Source organism: Rhinolophus hipposideros (assembly GCF_964194185.1).
Source record: "Rhinolophus hipposideros genome assembly, chromosome: 25".
In the NCBI taxonomy this organism is placed as follows: Eukaryota; Metazoa; Chordata; class Mammalia; order Chiroptera; family Rhinolophidae; genus Rhinolophus; species Rhinolophus hipposideros.
In genome coordinates this window covers 22,197,799-22,212,385 of record NC_138071.1, presented here as the reverse complement: position 1 = coordinate 22,212,385, position 14,587 = coordinate 22,197,799, and the positions used below count along the sequence as shown (strand labels likewise).

General features: G+C 44.5%; 1 protein-coding gene across 1 annotated transcript in view; it reads right to left on the bottom strand.

Moving 5' to 3' along the window:
- Positions 1 to 13,788, bottom strand: part of AGK (acylglycerol kinase) — a 98,157-nt gene extending 84,369 nt beyond the window's left edge. Inside the window, exons 1-4 of the mRNA XM_081038167.1 lie at positions 11,993 to 13,788; positions 11,868 to 11,900; positions 11,644 to 11,797; positions 8,756 to 8,837 (exon numbers count right to left, since the gene is read on the bottom strand). The gene's annotated coding sequence lies outside the window, so the exon portion shown is untranslated. The remainder of the gene's footprint in view (positions 1 to 8,755; positions 8,838 to 11,643; positions 11,798 to 11,867; positions 11,901 to 11,992) is intronic.
- Positions 13,789 to 14,587: the final 799 nt, after the last annotated feature.

Sequence of the window (14,587 nt, the reverse complement as noted above, 5' to 3'; positions counted from 1 at the left end):
ATCTGCTACTGGGGGCCGTCACTTCTCAGCTGGTCCCTCTACAACCCAGCACAGAGGAGTGTGCAACCTCCTCCAGGCCACCCTTGTTGAAAGATTTTGTGGTTACGTATCACTGAATCGGGCCACATGCGTTCACAAGGACATCTCCAAATTATATAATATGTATCCCAGCACCCCAACTCATTTGACAGCTTTTGCAGAAGGGGACTCTGTTTCATGTGTTGTGTCCTCTCCAGCATCACACACAAAGGCAGGTGGTCACATGTGCCCTGGAACTCATGTGATGAGCCACTCAGATTCTGCGTGTGCAGAAATGTGCTTATTCCTACATTCATTTAGATGGGACAAGACAATACAGCAGTTTAAATTTTCTATAACTGACCTGCAGCAGCACCCCATCCTACTGGGTAACTATGAAGAGAAACAAAATTAAAACATAATCGGTGTACAGTTTCACAGTATATATGTATACACACACACATTTATATATCACTCAGCCTCTTTGCGGTGGAAAACTCAGTTGCTCAGATTTCTTCCACACCTCGTTCCCTTCAAGGATGGTGAGTGGGAAGGTAGAGAGTATTCAGGGCCTTATGGTGGCAGAGATGGTGGGGTGGGGGAGGGGGGGGCGGGAAGTCTTCACTGAATCATTTCATTCCAAAAATATTGCTCAAGTCCTTTTAATGTACCAGGCAGTGTTCTAGGTGCTGGATATATAGCAATGGGCAGACTCCTTGCCCTCTGACCCCACAGACCTCACATTATGACGAACGTGTGACAGCTAAACAGACTCCTAAAAGGCAACATCAGGGACAGCTGAGTAACACGGGTGGAAAGGTGGGTTAAGGGAAGTGGGGAGTGCAGGGCGAGGCAGTTATTTCATATCGCGTGGTCAGGAAGGCCCCACTCATAGTAATAGGTGAGATGGGAAGTAGTTAAAGCGGTGACACTGGATGATATTACCAAGGAAGTTTAGTTCAGAAAGGAATCCCACAATTTAGAGATAAAGAGGAATCTGCAAAGGGGACTAAGAGAGAGGACAGGCCCCACCCATTTGTCCTGGCCTCGAGGTCTCCCCATGGCAGTGCCTTCTGCCAACCCCAAGCTTCGGTCTGTTCCCAGCACTCCCAGCACCCTCTCTGGGCCAGGCAAGAATGTCTAGATGCTCTGCTCTTCCTGAGCCGGCATGGGAGGTCAGAAGCGCTGCCTCAGGCTCCTTCATGCCTTACGACTGCTCCTTTTGTCTCCTTGACTTCACCAGGGAGCTGGTAGCTGCCTCTAAGGTGTGCACAGGTACATGTGCCACGAGCCCACCATATTCACAGGTTCCCCCGTAGCTGCCTGTTTCTCTATTGTTCCTCTTTCCTGTCTTCCTCCTCCTCCTCCTCCTCCTCCTCCTCCTCCTCCTCCTCCTCCTCCACACACACACACACACACACCAATTCTACCCCTAGAAAGGAGTAACAAGAACTTATCTGACCTCCCATGCCAGCTCAGTCTCCCCTCACCCTTCATACCCTTCTTTTTAGCACTCACTGGATAGGTCTTCTCTCTGACATGGACCTCCATTTTTCTAAAACTCACCCATTTACCCAAGCAGACGTGGCTCTTGCTATGTTAGAGGAGGAGTTCTAGAATTTAGAAATCCCTCCTCTTTTTTGACAAAGCCTAGATTTCAAGACCAAGCTCTTGATTAAGAGGTCGAGTGAGCTGTGATACTGAAAGGTAATTGGTGGCCTCTTTGTTCTCCCCACCTTCTCCTTCCCTGGGACAGTAAACTCGTGGCTCAGACTTGGGGCGGGGTGGGGGTGGGGGGAGAACGGAAAGTAATATGATTTACAGGAGACATGAAAATAAGTCATCTTAATATTTTCCAAATATGATTCTGTTCTCAACTCAACCATGTACACTCAGATAATAATCCTCCCATTTCCCTTTCACTTCCTACACACCTAAAAGAGAAGGGCTCACAAGGTGACTTGTGAATGGCCAGTGGCTAGGTAAGTGAGACAGAGACAGAGTTGGGGGGGCAAAGGGGCTGAGTAGAGAGTAAATAGCATGAAAGGGTTGATGAGACCCCAGGACAGAGAATCAGAGCTGGGAACGCAGGACAGTCCCAGAGGCTTCCTTCTTTGTCTGCTCCAGGCTGGGAATGGGTTGAGGAGGAGGAAGGAGCCTATTTTTAACATGCAAATTCTCCACTCCTCAAGTCAAGTTGAGGGAGAGGCCTGGAAAGCTTAGTTCTGTGGCCAGCAGAGGGAAGCTACAGGGAAATTGCTACTGAGCCCAGGGATGATTTAGCACATTGATTTTCCCCCCTTAATTTTTTTCTAGGCACTGTGGTTTGTGATTGAGTGGGAAGGTTGGGGAGGACAGCCAAGGCTTTTAAAGGTGCCAATAGTCCAGCGAGAAATAAGGAATAGTGGCTGCTGAAAGAGCCGAGATTCTCCATTCCATCCTCCCATACCTCATTTTTCTTTTCCTCTTTTACTTCCCTGGATGACCCTGCCTGTCAGCGAGGTGATTAACAGCTTTGGGGAAGCACAAAGCAGGATTGGGAGGAGGGCTGACAGCAGGAGTCAGGAGGCTTGGGTCCTGAGCTTGGCTGAGCACACTGCTGCCCAGCTCCCTGGTTCCTGCCTTCCTTCCTTCACATGCTCTTTCATTCTTGCATCCATTGAATATTTACGGAGTGTCTATTATGTGCCAGGCATTCTCCATGCAGTTGTGACAAAACAGACACGGTCCTGTCCCTCAGGGAGCTTATCCTCTAGAGAGCTAGATAACATTAAAGAAATGGCAGTACATGAATATGGGCCTACAGGTAATGATAAGTGCCACAAAGAAAAACAATCGCACACTATGAAAGGGAATCACCAGGTAGGGGCTTCCTACTTTAGATGGTAATCAGGGAAGGCTTCTCCTATGCTTGGAGAATGACCGTTCTAACGCCTCCCCTCAACTTGCTTCCATTAATTCCTTTCCAGGACCTCCTAAATGAAGGCAGAAGTGCTCGCTTAAGTTGTACTGTAGCCTACATAAACTACCTGGATTTCGTGCACACCAAGCAAGCCTCTGAGAACAGGGTTTCTCAAGTACCTTGGTGTGGGGACGAGAGTATTTGGAACAGGGGAAACAAGTTACTTTTCACACAGAGAGCTCTACTAATGCTAACACATGAAGTAAGCAATCACGAAAGGTTGGTGTCTTAACACAACAAAAGTTTACTTCTTGCCCCCATCACAGTCCGCTGTGAATCAGGCATTTCTCCTGGTGGTACCCTTCCATGTGGTGACTCAAGGACCCAAGCCCCTCCCATTGTGTGTCTCCTCCTTTGCAGAATTCTTCACTTCCAGCACTTAGGGCATTTTATGGCCAGGTCTGACAGTGGCATACATCATCTCCACCCACATTCCATTGACTAGAACTCAAACACATGGTTCCACCTACCTGCAAGGGAGGCTGGGTAATATAATCATCCCACATGCCCAGGAAGAAGCAACAGGATTAGCGAGTACCTGTCCCATCTCTGATACAAAGGATTGTCCCTTGTAGAAAAGGAATGCAGTGGCACTCTGGTTTTGTCTTTATTCTCTTGTGAATGCTACAGGGTGACTCTACTTTGCAATGCGTGATTGCTCCCAGTGAACCAAAAAGATAAAGTGTCTGAATCTGTAAAGTTGAGGAGAAACCAGGCTGACCTCAAATTGTAGTCAACCTGGAAAGCTCCTCCAACCCCATCTTACCTGGAACACTGCCCACCTGAGTCATCAGGAAGGGATAAGGATGTTACCTGTGCTCTGTTTAATTTGTCCAGGAAGTGTGTCCTACACTGACCTATTTCTAGGATCTCTTCCTAATTCCCCAGGTTTTACTGCTGACACATGCTACTCATGTCTAGGAAGGGAGCTGAGCAAACATGATTCAAAAAAGAAAAAGAGAGAAGAGGAGGGGAAAAGAAGGTAAGGGAGGAGAAAAGGCTAAACAGAGAAGATAAAAACCTATAAATCGGAGAAAGGAAGAGAAGCTAAAGATGAAGAAATAGGAATATCTTGCTATTTTTCTCTGTAATCCAGAGGCTCACATGTACAGACAAACCATGTTAGGACCTTATTAAAATGCAAGTTACCAGGCTTTGTCCTGTCCAGGGCAGGACCAGAGAATCAACATTTTAATAAGCATTCCTAGCAACTCTGATTTACGACAGTTGTTTTAATTATTAGCGACCATATTGCCACTCATTATTTAATCTAACGTTTTGTTTTTCCCTAAACTTGAGTGGAACTTGTTTGCCCTGAATCTCTTAAAGCTCTTAACATTCTGGAGGGCCTTAGGTTTTAGCTACTTTACGAGAATCAAACCTAGGAACATTTCTCTCATATAGAAAACGAGTAAATTGGTTCTAATTACTTGCCTTCTAGGGTTCTAGTGCCCTTTTTTGTGGCTCCTTTTCATCAGGTGACAGCAGTAAACAAAATGACCAGTGAAACTGTAGATTTACAGTGGTTTCCCCATCAGAATCACTGCACCAGTCAATAACAAACAACGCTGAAGTTTATTCACTAACCATTTTCTGAAGCAAAAATCACACAATCAGATTAGGTACAAGTCTGCTTCTGATGTATCTGCTTTAAGGGCTTGGGGTTTAAAAATCTAAGCTAACCCATTTACGTGGACTTTAACAAGATTTTTAAATAGATAAGGTAATTTCTCCACACATCCAGAGATAACCAGATAGAAGCAGGTGTGACTAGAATAGCAAAACTCCGGAGGGGGAAAATCCATCCAGTCAAGGATTTAATCAGAGGCTCCCGTCACCGACCTTTCAGGTTTTTTTCCTCTAAGATCGTGTTATTTGTTTTTCTCTATTAAATTTCTTCTTCGCTCTGGCCCATCCTTCCAGCCTGTTGAGAACATTTAGAATCTCGGTTCTGTCTTCTATCGTGTTAGCTATTCCCCCAACGTTGCTTCATCCTCCAATTTGACTCACATACCTATGAAGAGGTTCTTTCAAGCTGGTGACAAAAACCTGGAGCAGGACAGACGCCTACGTTGACTGCATTGCAATCAGACTCACTCCACAAGCAGACATTGCCCCCGTGTGCACGAGGAACCTCAATATACACTTAGAATCGCACACATACACACACGCACACACGCACATAGGAGGGCAGAACGGTAGCTAATACATTCCCTATAGACGGTCAGACACATAAGAGGTGTTAGTGAGCCAGGGTCAGCATGGGAGGAGGGCAGTAGGAAGGTGACAGGGTGGGATTGAAAGAAGCCTGTGAAGGTCCACGGGACACCCACACAATATGTAACAACAGCTGCCTGTGTTTAGCACTGAGCGGGGTGGGGGTGGAAGGGTGGAGTCAGTCACCAGGCTAGCAGTGAGGATGCCTGAACTCATTCAATCCGCACAATCCTTCACAGGGAGCCCACTAGGCTCCGGCCAGCATGGGCTCCGGTCTGAGGGGTTTGGGCTTGAATCCTGACTCTAGCAGTTACTAGTTGTGGCCCTGGGAGAATTACTTATCTGCTTGGAGATCCTCGTTTGAAAATGATGATATTAGGTTGGTGCAAAAGCAATTGTGGTTTCTGCAATTATTTTTCTTTTAAACCGCAATGACTTTTGCACGAACCTAACAGTAATAGCACTATGCATGGGCTTGTGGCATTACGTGGGGGACTCTAGCTGCTAGAACAGATAAGCCCTCAAATCTTAGGGGCTTAACATAATCAAGGTTTATTTCACACATATAACAGTCCAACTGGGTGTTCAGTGGGGGGCCTTATGCGTGGAAATTGAGGGACCCATGTTCCTTCCATTTTGGGATTCTGCTAACTGCTAGGTAGAGAGAGATAATTGGGGAATAGGCTGGGGGTGGGAGGGGAGGTATTATGGTCCTGGGCCCGGAAGCAATGCACACTCCACCACACCTGGACCCAGTCACATGGCTACTCCAACTTCAAGGCAGGCTGGGAAATGGGGTCAGTTGAGTCCAGTTGGAAAAAGAAATGAATTTGGTCTCTTCCGTACTTGTGAGGATTAAATGCAAATTCCTTGGAACAGCACCCAGCACAGTAAATGATGGTGATTTTTACCATTTCTATTGTACTAGCTCTGGCTGTGTTCTTTAAATGTTGTCCTGATAACTATGTCCCAGTTACCTTAACCTTTCACTGCAGAGTTCCCCAAGATGTACCCTGAGCTTGGATTGGTGATGCTTTGGGGGTTCTCTCTGTAAGTCTTGGGAAACTTCAGGCATTCAGGCTGGTGCTGTTCTCTGGACACCAATCCCAGCATCTTCTCGGAACTCCTTGGTTATTCTAACACCAATAGGATGTGAAGGTGAGGACAGGAAAAGGCGTTTAAATCTGTGCTAACAGCTCAGGAGAGAGCTACAGGCAGAGATTCAGAGTTTGCATTATATCAGCGGTGACTGAGTCTGACTAGGTGAGAAATCGCACGAAGAATGCATAATGTGGGAGGAGATCAGAGGTCAGAGGCCTCAGAGAAACCAGTGTGGAAGGTGGTACTTTCCAAACCCCAGGCATTTGCAGACCCCAGCGCTGTGTCACCTGTACTATGGTTTTCTTAAGCTTTTTCTCAGTTCGACTCAACTTTGTTTTCTTTTTATGAGACTATTTTAAAAGGAAACATATTACCACAATAATAAAGGAGAAAGTAGTTATCACTTACCATCCAAAGAAAGTACTCCCCAAAATAACAATGAATGGAAACAGACAAACAAAAACCTGTTTCTACATTCTAGCTGGTGACTATTGGCCAGCGAAGGCTCTAAGTCTGAGACTGCCTTCTTTTTGTGTTTTAGAATAGGACGATTAACAAGCATTAGAAAGGCGTTCAAGACATGTTTATTCCAAAGTGAGGCTTTCCCTTTGTTTCAATCAGAAGAACTGAAAGAGAACTCAGAGAGAATCTATGTTCTCACTACAAAATTCACTTTTCATTCTGTGCTGAGGCAAGAAGGCTCAAATCCAGAGGGGAACACTTTACACAGTGCACACAGCCCTGCTTGTGGCCATATACCATCTAAAATGATCTCTCTGCCACCAGTGCTATGAATCCCTCACTTTGGGAAAACCAGGAGAGATGGAGACATGGCATCTGGGAGCGGAGACATCCAGGAATGGAGTAGTCAGTGTGAGAAGTGCAAAGAGGCCAGGCAGTCAGGACCAGAAATGACCAGAAAAAAATAAATTGGGAATGAAGAAGTTAAATTGTCACTCTTTGCAAATGCATGATGCTATATATCGAAAACCTAAAGACTCCACCAAAAATCTATTAGAAACAATAAACAAATACAGTAAATTTGCCGACTATAAAATCAACGTACAAAAGTCCATTGCATTCCTATATACTAACAATGAAATCTCAGAAAAAGAAATTTAAAAAAACCAATTCCTTTTGCAATTGCAGCAAAAAGAATAAAATACCTAGGAATAAACTTAACCAAGGATGTGAAGGACCTATATGCTGAAAACTATAAGACATTTGTAAAAGAAATTGAAGAAGATACAAAGAAATGGAAAGACATTCCATGCTCATGGATTGGAAGAATCAACATAGTTAAAAAGGCCGTATTACCCAAAGCAATATACAGATTTAATGCAATCCGCATCAAAATCCCAATGGAATTTTTTAAAGAAATAGAACAAAAAAAATCATCAGATTTGTATGAAATCACAAAAGTCCCCAAATAGCCAAAGCAACCTTAAGAAAAAAGAACGATGCTGGAGGTATTACACTCCCTGACTTTAGCTTGTACTACAGGGCTACAATAATCAAAACAGCATGGTATTGGCAGAAAAGCAGACACACAGACCAATGGAATAGGATTGAGGACCCAGAAATAAACCCACATAAAATGGACACATAATTTTTGACGAAGAAGCCAAAAACATACCATGGAGAAAAGTCAGCCTCTTCATTAAATGGTGCTGGGAGAATTGGAAAGCCACATGCAAAAGAATGAAACTGGACTTCCTCTATTTTCCACATGGGTCAAAGGCATATACACTCACCTCACCGAGAGCAGTATGATTATTTACTTTATTTCCAAGGCTGCCTTTTCTCAATGTAATAGAATGTCCAGCTGAGCTTATTCTTTCCTTCACTCACAAGCCTGAGGTCTTTTTCACACCCATGGTGCCCTTGACAAGAATCCTTGGAGAGTAGCCTGGGACATACCTAGTGGTGAGCCACCTGGTCTGGGTTGAGGCTGGATCTATTCTGGTCATAGTCTTTGTGATTGGGACAAAAGGGATTGAGGATGTGTCTGTCATATTGTCAGGCAATACTAAATTTGGCAGGCCAGCTGAGTGCTAGCAGAAAATCAGGCAAAATAAGGTTTAGCAACTGGGGAAAAACTGACTCACAAGAAAGACAACTGGATGAAATGCGGTAGGAGTACAGGGTCATAAAATTCTTACTCGAGCTATGTGACCCTGTCACACAGGGACCAGTCCTCAGCTCTAAGACAGAGTCGTGCCACACCAAAGAGTTTTGGAGCCAAAGGGACCTTTGAGAAGACGCCATCCCTCCATTTTAGAAGCATCAGAAAAAAAGGTGTCTTCCAACTTTTAAAGGTTAGGCATCTCAAAGTTCACGTCCTCTGAATCCCTGATTCTGTTCCCGATCATCTCAGTCAGAGTTCCTTGCACCTGCCCCTCCAGGGCCACGCCCATCACCCTGCAGCACTTCCTTCTTATGCCTCATGTAGCTTACCTTTTGGATTTCCTATCTAGATCCTCAGTATCTTGACAACACGTCTCCTCCATCTCTGCATTTCCGAGGTCTACGGTAGTGCCTGCCACGTAATTAACAATCAATAACTATTGGTTGAATAACAATAAAAAGAAATCCCTCATTTGCTCATGTATTATGGTTATCATAGTTCCTCATCCCAGAGGCTCTCCTTTATATTCAGCCTAATTCAGTGACTGTTAAAATTTTCAAGGTCAAAAACTGAACACAGTTCACCAGGTCTTTGACCAGCACAAAATACAGGGAGAAAATAAAATACGTTATGTCTGGATGTTTTACTTCTGGTGAGAGAGACTGAAGACTACACTGGCTTATTTTTAAAGCTACATCACATTAAGTTTGTGGTTAATTGAAATACTGAGATGTTTTCACGTGGATTTCTGCCAAGCTTCATGTCTCTCATTCTGCATATGTGCAATTGACCTTGAACCCAAAACGTAGAACTTTATATATTTTTTTTGTTTCAGCTCAAGGTTAAATCCAATAAACATCACTTTGAATGTAATGCTGTCAGGGGCTACATTAGCAATTCTTCCTGAGTTCCTGGGTCACTGACAAATTTGACATGCCTATCTTTTCTGTATTTATCCCACCCTTTGGCATTGACCTTGAAAGGATTGGGACTAGGACAAAAGCTCTGATAGTAAACACTCCCGACCATGTTGACCCCACCTCGCTCATGAAACTTACGGGTAATCAACCATGAGATGAAAAGTACACTCCAAAATACTGCCAGACACCCCTGATTTTTCCATCTTATCCACAAAAATCTTATGGATGAAATGTTAATTTTTTTGTAAAGTACATACATACTTTATCTACAGTAGCCCCTGAAATTTGCCAGCCAAGAAATCCATCAAAATAAATAAAGCGCAGCTTGTATTGTACTTCTTAGCATGCATTTCCTGGCCCTGGTCCTCATGGTACTTTTCTCTAAATCTCATAATCCTCCACCCCTTTAAAAGAAATCTACTTTAGACGATGGCCTGGCATTGATGTTGAGCTGACTTTCTATGTTGGGATCCCAGCTGATGGCATATCCACTCTTACTTATCTCTTCCATGAGTTCTCAGAAGTTACCCCATGGGACTAGGAGATCACAGTACAAGTTCTTTATGCATCCCAGGTCAAAGTTATTAATATTTAGACCTGAAAATCCTTTGTCTAAAGTGGCCTCAATATGCACGGGGGAGCTATCCTATACTGTGAAATGGGAAGGGTCTGCAATCAAAAAGATCCATTATTATTTCTTTGGATTTGTGCTCGATATTGCGAGGAGGTAACAGAACACCTTTGTCACATTAAACATCTTCAACTTTTAAAACAATCACCTGGTGAGAAGCTGTTCATCTTTCCCTGAGGACGCTTTACATCTTTTCCCTAGTTTGATAGGAAGAACCTATACATGTGGGTATTTTTCTGATCCTTTGAGGCTGACCATACAAATGGCCTGAATGATAGCCACAGTGCTCAGTGGCCAACCTGACTGTCAGAAAATACCAAGAACTTAGAAGACCTTCTGGGAAAACATGTCACAGCTAGCGATGACGGTCTCGGGGCAGGCTCCCTCCTCCCTGAAGAGATCTCAGGTTTCTCTCATAAGTAGAAGGTGTCAAAACCAAGAGGTAACAGGAATGTGTCCTGATGGGAGAAGGATTTCCCCCCTGACTTCTACTGTCTTTGCTCAACATGTAAGCATTGGAACCAGGTGGGGACGTCCACGTTCTTGTTTCCATAATCTGTCAAACAATGAGATTGATAAAATGTCCTAAGACTTAGCACACGAGGCCAGGTTTTGTCTTTTCCGCCTGACTCTGGAACTCCAAAGTCACAAGCTTTCAAAAAGGGACCCAGTAACAAACTTGTTTTATGGTATTCAAGTTTGAGTCTTTAAAAGGTACCTTAGAGATAAAGTAGTCAAACTGCCTCCTTTCACAGGTGAGATGTCCAGAGAAGTTTAATGACTTGCCCAAGTTCACACAGTTACCCAAACAAGGGAGCTGGCCCTCGAACCCAGGGCTTTGCTGTCCAAGGCTCCCTTCACTATAAATCCAAAGATTAAATCCAATCTGCTGCTTGTTTCGCACATGAGTTGTAGTTTTTCCCTTACCCTTTATTTCTGCACTTTCCAATTTGAAGGCTTTTCTTTTTTCCTTCCAGACAATAATGAAAGAGAACAGAATTTGAATAGTTCTGGCTTTTGCTAATACCACACCACATTTTCTCAGAGTGGAAATATGAAAGGCAGTATATTTAGAGACGAGGAAGCCGGTAACGGAAAAACAGGGTTAAAGAGGACGTATCAGGCACAGGTGTAACACAAAGTCACTATGGGTCATGGCTGACCACAAATGGAGGGGTGTAGCAAAAGAATGCTACCGCTGAAAAGCCAAAGTGATGATATTGGGATATATTTATAGAAGGATGACATGCAAAGCTCAGGAAGCAATCATTAGACTACCAGCAACATTAGTCGGGACTCTACTGAATATGATGCCCAGTTTGTCACACTTCGAAATGTGAGAGCCCAGGGTGGAGAACAAAGTGACAGGAAATCATTACTTAGAGTGAAAGTTAAAGAATCTGAATTGCTGAAGGCAACCATTTCACCGATTCCACCCACTGTCTGATGGCTCCTGCAGGTGGGAGGAAAAAGGGCAGAAAGGGAGGGGACTCATCTTAGCCAGAAATTTTCCTCCAAACTGCTGGCCTCTCCTCATAGAATTTTAGAAGCCAATTCTGTCTTCTCTCCTTTCATTCAAGGTTAAGATCCCCAGCCTGAGGTCTCTCTCTGCAAACTTGAAGGCCTAGCATAATTAATTCTTATTGATTAAAGATGGCTTCTCTACCTGGGCAGGGCTCCTAGTTAGTTTCCACCTCCACACACTGGTGACAGGGGCTTCAAGAGCAAAGTCGTTGAGTAGACGCAGGCTCCCGGCTGGAACCCCTCGCTGACCACAGCAGCCCTGTGGCCTCCGTCTGATTTCTGAACTCTTGTTCAGCCTGTATGTGCAAGTTTTTTCACTTGGTCTTCAGCGAATCCCTGTGGGAGACCACCCCACAATTACCTCACCTCCACTCTTGAAGTGCTTTAGATAACGGCACCCTGAGTGTGAAGGAAGAGACAGGTTGACCTCAGAGACTCAGCGCTAACTTCCAGAAGTTAAAAACATAGGACTTTTCTGATTTTAGACATACCTCATGCAGTGATCCCATATTTTTAGAGAAAGGGGGTGATGTCTTTCAAATAATTCTTCTCCACCATGTCTTCTTGGCCCTTCTACAGACTTAAGCTTCATTTAATCTCTCCTGGAAAAAAAAGAGAGAGAGAGAGAGAGAGAGAGAGAGAGAGAGAGAGAGAGAGAGAGAGAGAAAAGACACACAAGGAGAAAGAGCCTCACAGGGACCATGCTCTTGCAGGGACCACATATATTAAGACCGCAGGTGGGAAAGCCCTTGTGCTAGCTTTCTTTATCTCATCCCCAAAAATCCCCAGGAAACAAACAAACAACAAACAAACAAACAAAAACAAGCGAGCACTGCTTCCCAGCTGTGCTGGGACAACTCAGAAAGCCACATTCCAGGGCCTGCCTGGTGGCTCAGGCTGTTAGAGCTCCGTGCTCCTAACCCCGAAGGCTGCCGGTTCGATTCCCACATGGGCCAGTGGGCTCTCAACCACAAGGTTGCCAGTTCAACTCCTCGAGTCCCGCAAGGGATGGTGGGCAGCACCCCCTGCAACTAAGATTGAACACAGCACCTTGAGCTGAGCTGCTGCTGAGCTCCCAGATGGCTCAGTTGGTTGGAGCACGTCCTCTCAACCACAAGGTTGCCGGTTCGACTCCCACAAGGGATGGTGGGCTGTGCCCCCTGCAACTAGCAATGGCAACTGGACCTGGAGCTGAGTTGCGCCCTACGCAACTAAGACTGAAAGGACAATAACTTGACTTGGAAAAAAAAGCCTGGAAGTACACACTGTTCCCCAATAAAGTCCTGTTCCCCTTCCCCAATAAAATCTTTAAAAAAGAAAAAAAGAAAGAAAGAAAGCCACGTTCCCCGGGGCTGACACTGGAGGCCAGAGGGTCCTTGCTTCTCCAGAGACCCATGGGCTCTGCTTGCTCTTTCTGGTCCCAGAGTTTGGGGTCTCTTTTAGCAAGAGCTTTAGGGCACACAGGGCCAAGAAAGCAGGGAGTGTAGGCAAGAGTAGCTTAGTCCTTACGTGTGGGCCACCAGAATTACGGAAGTTCATGTGTGTCGGCCTAAAGAGGCCATGGATGGTTGGGGGCAAAGGCTTTGTGGTCAGACAGACCTGGGACTGCGTACTAGCTCTGTCACTTCCCTTCCTCTAGCTCAGGGTGAGTCTCAGTGACGTTTAAGGACAAACCCACATGCCTCCCAGAAACGGCTAGCTTCCTATAGGATCAAAGTACGTGTCTGGGGATCTTTCACTTACTGCTTTATCTTGTACATCTTTCTATACCAGCGCACTGAGACTGACCTTGATCATTTTGATGGCTGTATGGTACTCCACTATATGGCCATATTCGCTTTTGCCATTTCCCAAGAATGAATGTTAATTCGTTTACAATTTTTGTTATAGCAAACCATGCTGCCATAGGTATCTTTGTACAAATATCTGTTCACAAATATAGCCGTAGTAAAATTCCCAGAAAGAGAATTGCTTGCAAGGGACTGTGCAGTTCTGATATTGTCAAGTTGTCCCCTAAAGAACCGCCACTGATTTGCCCACTGGCAACGGTCCCCAACAAGGCTTCTCTCTGAGAAGGTGCTATGAAGGAAGGACCCCAAGCCTGTGGAGGGCGGAAGGAACTAAAAATGTCTTTTGTTCTTCTTTGACTTCCCTACAGACAAAGCATTGTTGGTGCTATTTTGGAGGTCCTTGGTTGCTGACTCCAAAAAGACGACAGCACAGTTGTGCTTTTCTCAGAAGGGACATCTGTCAGAATCCGGGCTTATTTTTGGCAACTCAGTGACACACTCTTTGCATTTCCAGGGGATTCTTGGCTTCCCTCAACAATGACCCATTTGTGGCTGAATAGCTTGCTGTTCTCTCACTCCTGATGTCTGCTCTACAAACTATTTTGAGATTTGATAGGTTGTTTCCCAGCAAAAACTGTGGATACCAACCCAGAAATTAGGATCGCACACTCTGTCATTTGTCTGGGAAGGGTATGTGGGTTAAACATGTTTTTTAATTTTTATTATTTAATTTTTAAACTTTTACATATACAAAGACGAATACCCAAATAGAGAAGACAGTGTGATGAACCCCTAAATACTCACCACCCAGCTTCAGCCATGAATTCACGGCCCATCTTGTTTATCTATACCCCCACCAATTCCCCACCTCCTAGATTATTTTGGAGCAAATCCCAGATATCTGATCGTTTCATCCATCAATATTTCAGTGTCTACCTCTAAAATGTAACATCTTGAAAACAAAAACAAAAACAAAAACAGATTCTCATTACTCTTAAGACACCTACAATAATTAACAATAATTTGTGAAAACATACAAATTATCCAGTCGGTGTCCAAATTTCCAATTGCCTCATACAATGATTTCAATGTGATTTTTGAATGCTAGAACAACAAAGGTTCAGGACCAAGAGTATGGAGCTCAAGCCTCAGTTTTATCCCTCTTCGTAGGTGAGGTTAGACAACCCCCTTGGCTCCCCGTTGCCTCTGATTCTTAGAATCTGGGGGTGGTGGGGCTGGAGAAGACCAATCAATCTAACTACTTTCAGATCATGCTGATGATGAGAGGAAAGGAAC